This window comes from Acanthisitta chloris, unplaced genomic scaffold (assembly GCF_000695815.1).
Source record: "Acanthisitta chloris isolate BGI_N310 unplaced genomic scaffold, ASM69581v1 scaffold9053, whole genome shotgun sequence".
Classification (NCBI taxonomy): domain Eukaryota; kingdom Metazoa; phylum Chordata; class Aves; order Passeriformes; family Acanthisittidae; genus Acanthisitta; species Acanthisitta chloris.
The window spans coordinates 1-6,984 of NW_008664265.1; positions in this window are offsets into that span (position 1 = coordinate 1).

Below are 6,984 nucleotides of genomic sequence, written 5' to 3' on the forward strand. Positions count from 1 at the left end.
TGCGCTGTCAGCCGGCGGTGCTGCTGTCACATATCCCACCCACCTCTGCCCCAGGGGCCTGCGCCTTCCTGCCCGAAACCTTTCCCGAGGTCATAGAATCCTAGAATTTTAGGGGTTGGAATGGACCTTATCGATCATCTAGTCCCAACCGTCCCTGCCACCAGACCAGGTTGCTCAAGGCTTCATCCAGCCTGGCTTTGAACACTGCCAGAGTCAGGGCACCTACTACCTCCCTGGACAACCTGTGTCCCCTGTGCCAGTGTCTCACCACCCTTACAGTAAAAAAACCTTTTCCTAATATCTAGCCTAAATTTACTCTCCTTCAATTTTGTCCTGTGACTGCAGTTCCTAACAAAGAGTCCCTCTCTGGTTCCTCTGTAGCCCCTTGAGATACTGAAAGGCTACTATGAGGTCTCCACACAACCTTCTCTTCTCCAGGTCCCTTTCTCCCCCCATCCCCCATTTTCATGCTGCGTTTAAGCAAAAGAAATTTGTCCCAGCAGAACACAAGCCTTCTCCACGCACAGCTTACACGGCCTCCTGTGGACAGCCCTATCCCCTGTCCAGCAGCTTTCCACACCTGCCAGCCAGGCCCACCAACTGCCCCTCGGGGTCCCATCAAGTCCAAGGGCAGCAGTGCCCACTGCAGGAGTACCCACCCTGCAATCCCCTTCTCCAGCAGGAGACGATGCTGGAGTTTACCATCAGTGCCAGACATGCCTCACAGTCACTGCTAACATCACTTAACGGTTGCAGGCAGTTTTTGTAATAAATATCCCAAACAAAAATTTAAATCCATACAACCCCCAAAACTAACCAAACCCCACAGCACTATGTACTTAGCAATGTTTCAAGCACACACTTTTCTTTAAAACACACAGGGTATGGCACCTGCAGCCATTTGGTTGATAAGGAATAACTGGTACTTTCTTGCACACGTGCTGCAAAACAGCATGGATAGAAGCCACAGCTGCCTTCAAGTAAATCCACATCTTCATCATCTTTTTTCACTTCTGAAGTTTCTTTTCCCAAGTGTAACACTATTAAAGAGTAAACACAATTTTTACCTCCAATAATTAGGTGCTTACCCTCTCACAGCAGTGCCATTTTAAAGGGCAAGACAAAAGGCAGCACAGCCTACCAAAGGTGAAGATGTTATAGTAGGGTCGCTAACAGCAGTTTAACAGGACACAAGTTTTGGATGCCAAGGGCCGCCTCTCTCTGTTGCAAGTCCTTATGGCACCTGATGGAGCAGGGACAAAAATTCCTGCAAACCTCAGGTAAAGCAGTGTACCCGACATAGGCGAGATGGATGCAGCATGCACCCAGCCTCCTCAGCTCTGCAAAATGCCTATTCCAGACCTTATCATGAGGTAAATCTGCTAGTCGAGGCTCAGAAGGGATGGAAAAAAACCTAAACCCCACTGTCATCTGTTCAAGTCCACTGGCACTTAGAAACAATCTTTTGTCAGCTGTCTACATTGCACCAGCTTATTCCAAGAAATCTCACTTGTGCCATAGTTCAGGATGCCTACAGTAGATGTGCAGGTATCTCTGTTAGTTGATTCTCACTGAAGTCCACCCAATATATCCTGCTCTCTGGCAGTGCATCTCCCACTCCACTGACTGCAGAAGGAAGGTGGTCTACCGAATTTGGGCAAACTTGACCTAACTCTAACCTCCAGCCTTTAACTGACTTGCTGAAGTTGAAACACCACCAGAGCTAACTTGTTAGAAAGAACTGAAACTTCAGCTAGCAACAAAAGAGAGACAAATTATCTTTTTTTTCCTTAAGAAAACCTCCACCCCTCACAGATGCCAAATTAGGGCTTGGTGACAAACAAGCTCCAAGCAGCAAAGCGGGTTTGGTGCATCAGGAACAAATTCCATGGCACATTGTGAAAGGAGAATTCTGCAAAGGGAGTAGTAGCTAAAAATTAAATTCATCAGGTTGGCCATGAATAGGTCTCAGCACAAAGACTGTAATGACTAAACTGCTTCTTTTTCTACACCTTTTGATGTGAAATGCTGCAGGTTGTCTGCCACGTTTTTGTGGTTTTGACTCAGTAGTGGAAAATGCACCAGGTCCCATGAGTATTCCCTGCCCTGCCAGCAACTTCTCCTGTAAACTGCAGCAGTAACAAAAATCAATCAAAGAAACAAACAATGACAAAAAAAAATCACCTCCCCAAAACTCCCCAAAACAAAACCCAGAAGCTAACATGTAATCAAATCCTGCAGCAGACAATGAAATTATGATTTTAATGCAAGCTAACACCCTGACCTTTTTATGTGGCAATAAAACTGAAGTGACTTAGTCCGTGCTGGGACATTTCTAAGTGAGTTGGCACGCAGTACATCCCTCCTCTTTCACTATGTGGATGATTCCTTAGGGGGGGATGAGTGTAAAAGAAAGAAGATTTTTAAAGCATCTAGAAATATACTACACTGCTGAGCAGTATTTGTGCTGGGACCTGGCAAGTCCTTTTGGACTAGTGTAGTGGTTTTCATTATTTTCTTTTTCCTAATTACCACTTCCAGAGAAGGTGTGAAGGCCTTCCTTTCAAGTTTACACAGCTGAGGTTGTTTTTCTTGGTTATCCTTTTAGGGATCTCTTTCAAGGAGCCTGGAATCTACCAAGGATCTACAAAGCACAGATCTAAAGCCATGAGAGGAAATCCAGTTACTGAGAGTGCTCAATACTGCTCTTCTCCCAGAGTTACAGAATCCACTCAGTTGTTCCCATGGGAAAGAGCAGTATTTCACTGTAACATTTGCACACAGCTCCACTGTGATCTGGACACAAAATAACATGGAATACAGCCCCATATTCCTACCTTGCAGTAAATATTTCACTATGAACATCCACTTGTGCTGCCTAGCCCTGTCCCTTACCATTTTAGGGTCAGACCTTGAACAGTACAGCACAATACAAGGATTTCTTCCTTGAACTGATTTTTGAAGGCACACTTCTAAAGGAGGCAGGGAGCAGAGAGAGTGAGAGTTGCCAGCCTTTCAAACCCACATTGGGAAGCAGATGTCATCACTTCAGAACAGTCATACAGCAAACCAACAGACTATGTCCTTCTCGCTCTTGTTAGTAGCCCTCCTTCTTTTTGAGATCATGTACCTTTCTTAGCAGAAAGAAGACTAGAAAAAAACAGTACCTTGTCCTGAAAGTCCTTTTATGCAGGAGGCACTTTATCCATGTCCTGTCAGAGACCCATAGCCTTTCCTGTACATAAAGATTTAACCCCTCACTTTGAACACACCAAAGGTGAAACAATTTTAAAGAACAATCCTTACAGTTGATCTCCTGAGCAAAGCCCACAGTTACACATCAGTAAGGATAGCAACTTTCCAGTGGGAAGCAGAACCTATAACTAATAGCCAAGCGTGGAGTTTATCTTCACCTACCTCTGTGCAGAATGTCCTATCTGCAGCTCAAAGAAATAACAATACACAATTTCCTCGTATTTTCCAGCATTGCTTCACCACTGGTCTGTAAATGTGACACCTTTGGGACCAGGAGATAAGTGTAAGGAAGGGAAAAGAAGGAATATCATGTCACAGGAAACAGCCATGTAGAAGACAAGTAAAACAACGACAGTATTTTTAAAAAACAAAGCAGTTTAACTTGTCCTCACCATGACCTCCTGGGGTGGGCAGCATGTAGTAAGGAGATCCCCTTCCCTCTGTTGCCACCAGAAGCAGGTGACTGGCTACAAGGGAAGGCCCTCTTCTCCCTGGCTCAACCTCTAACCTAGGAGTGTATGCGCTACTTCATTCAGATGACTTGCACCACCTCATTAAACCTACACCTTCTGGGCTCTGGGACTTTCCTTCCCAGGCATGCAAGGTGAAGGGTGTTTACTACAGTTGCTCCGGCTTCCAAGCACTGTAGTGAACAACTTTTCAACACTTGGGGAGTGAGACTTATGATTCTCCATAGCCCCAATCTTAGCTGTGTTTAGGGACCCACATCATGGGTCTCTCCAGAAGCAAAGGTGATGTGCAGGAGGTAACAACTCAATCCCAAATTGCCCACCATTAGTAAAGATGTGTGTGCTGACTCAGCTGTTTGGCAGTTTGTCACCGGCCACAGAAGCCATATTCTCCTCCACATTTAATACAAGACACATTGATGGAATCATAAAGATTAGAAAAGACCTCCAAAATCATCAAGTCCAACCTTTGTTGGACAACACCACCTTGTCAACTAAACCATTGCAGTGATTGCGCAGACTGCCAAATCCAGTCATTTCTTGAATGCTTCCAGGGATAGTGACTCCACCACCTCCCTGGACAGCCTAGTCTAATGCTTAACCACCCTTTCAGTGAAAGAACTCTTCCTGATGTCCAACCAGAACCTTCCCTGGCACAGCTTGAGGCTATGTCCTCTTGTCCTGTTGCTAGCTGCCTGGGAGAAGAGGCTGACTCCCACCTTGCTGTGACCTCCTCTCAGGTAGTTGTAGAGAGCGATAAGGGCTCCCCTGTCAGTCTCCTCTTCTCCAGGCTAAACACACCCACAGCTTCCTCAGCCGTTCCTCATACTACAGACTCTCTAGACCCTTCACCAGCTCTATTGCCCTTCTCTGGACACTCTCCTGCACCTCAATGTCCTTCCTGTAGTGAGTCCCAAAACTGAACACAAGACTCAAGGTGCAGCCTCACCGGTGCTGAGTACAGGGGCACAATCACTGTCCTGGTTTTGCAGACCACACTGTTTCTGATCCAGGCCAGGATGCCATTGACCTTCTGGGCCACCTGTGCACACTGCTGGCTCATGTTCAGCTGCTGTCAACCAGCACCTCCAGGCTCTTTTCTGCCAGGCAGCTTTCCAGCCACTCCTCCCCCAGTCTGTAGCACTGCATGGGGTTCCTATGACTCAGGTGCAGAACTCAGCACTTCACCTTAATGAACCTCATACTGTCAGCCTTGGCCCACTGATCATTCCTTAGGCTCACACCACAGATAGAAGAGCTAGAGCTGAAATTCAAGGGGATACCTCTACCCATGTCAGTCCCTTCTTTGTTAATCAAGATCTCATCTTCTTTATTCACCTTGCAAAAACTGACAGCTGTTGAACAATACCCACATACCCCAAAAGCCTGTGGCCTCCCTCTTCTTTCCCACCTCTCTCTGCTGCTACTAATTCTCTATAGAGACCCATTTCAGGGAATATATACTTCTTTGAGCACTCAGATTTAATTTTGGGCATAATGATATTTTTTATTATACTGCCTAACTAGGTCACCTTGCTTGGACAAGGCAACTCAAAGTCTATCCAGGAGAAAACATAAACTTATGGCACAGCATATGGCTGCAAGTTGAGATCTGAAACTTGCTCTTGGCCACTAGCCTAGTTTTGGTACTCTTATTTGGGTTTTGGGCTATTATTCATTTTCCTTAGCTTGCTCATGAAACTACAATATAGGTATCTGCCTCATTAAGGTATTTAAGTATTCAGCTATCAATCTGCCCACAAAAGTTTGGAACAAGTCAAGAGACTAACTTCTGAAGTATTACTTATACAGCAGTAACTCCAGGACAGTATTTTCATGAAGAAAAAGGCTGGCTGAGATTAAAAAAAAAGGAAAAAAAAAGAATTATACACATCCTGTTAAGTCTCAGTTTAGTCTCATATTTTGTAGGTCGATATATCATGACCATACCATGGGAACAACAGTGCTACAAGCAGCACCAGCATATCCTTTTGATGAGCCATTTCTATTTGTGCCAAAAAGCCTGAACCTTCCTTGCACATATCACTCAATAACAGAGGTCACAACATTTTGTGGCTATAAAGATGCACCAGAAGATGTCTGAGACAAGGAAAGCAGATACTGAACAACTTGATGAGGAAACAGAGTGCCTTCATCAGTGTTAAATGTCAGAGAAAACCATAATTACTGCATTATCTTCATCAGAGACATACAAGGATTTATATAAACAGGAAAACTTGAATGTAAAGTGAGAACTTAAGTCAATACAGTTACATTGATATGATCCTTTATACGAACATTTTTGCTTTGGCACTGAGAAGTTTTACAAAACACTAGTTCATGGTGTTTTGGAAAGTGTCCAAGCTAAATTAAAAACCTGCATTGAGTCTGAACTAAGCACCCCCAAGAGGAACATTATCAGCTTAGCTATGTTAGGTTATCTGTATGGATACAATTATATAAGCATAATTGATCAAACTTTCTCCTGCAGAATACTGTACAGCTCTCAGCATAGACTTGCTTTGATAAATGTACAGGACAAAATCAACATTTGAAAAGGAAAGATTTTCCTCAGTGCTTGCTCTGGGAAGATGGATGCTTTGTTGCACAAATTTCTTTTCACTGCTGTCAGTTAAATAGATCATTTTGTCACCCAGTTTGTTCAATGGGTGAGAACCAAGTCAAAAACTACTTGCAGTAACTCAGCCAATACAAGTCCATGGAGCACAGAAAACTTATTCAATTCAAGTTTTCAACAGAAAACTTCTCAGCCTGCCTGAGAGGGCAGGCTGATGTCCCTGCAAGACCATTTTCCATGATCTTTGGATATCCATAGAGATCAAGGATCCCTGATGACTGGAGGGCGAAAACACCCAAGCACTCTCACACAGTTTCAGAGAAAGCCAAAATAACAACCTGGAGAAGAACATTGAGCCTATTTCTTACATTCAAGTGGAATTTCCTGTATTACAGCTTGCACCCATTGCCTTTTGTCCTTCCACCAGGCATGGCTAGAGTCTGGCCCTGTCGTCTTTACTGCCCCCATCAGGTGTTTATGCACACCGTCAAGATTGTTTAGGCTGGAGAAGGAAAGGCTCAGGCAATCCTAGCTTGCATCCTCACCCCATTATTTCAGCCTTCAATCCTATTACCATCTCCCTGGCCTCTTGCTGGATACATTCTAGTATGTCCATGACACTTTTGCACTGGGGAGCTCAGCACTGGACACAGTGTTCAGAGGTGTCTCACTCACTCAGGG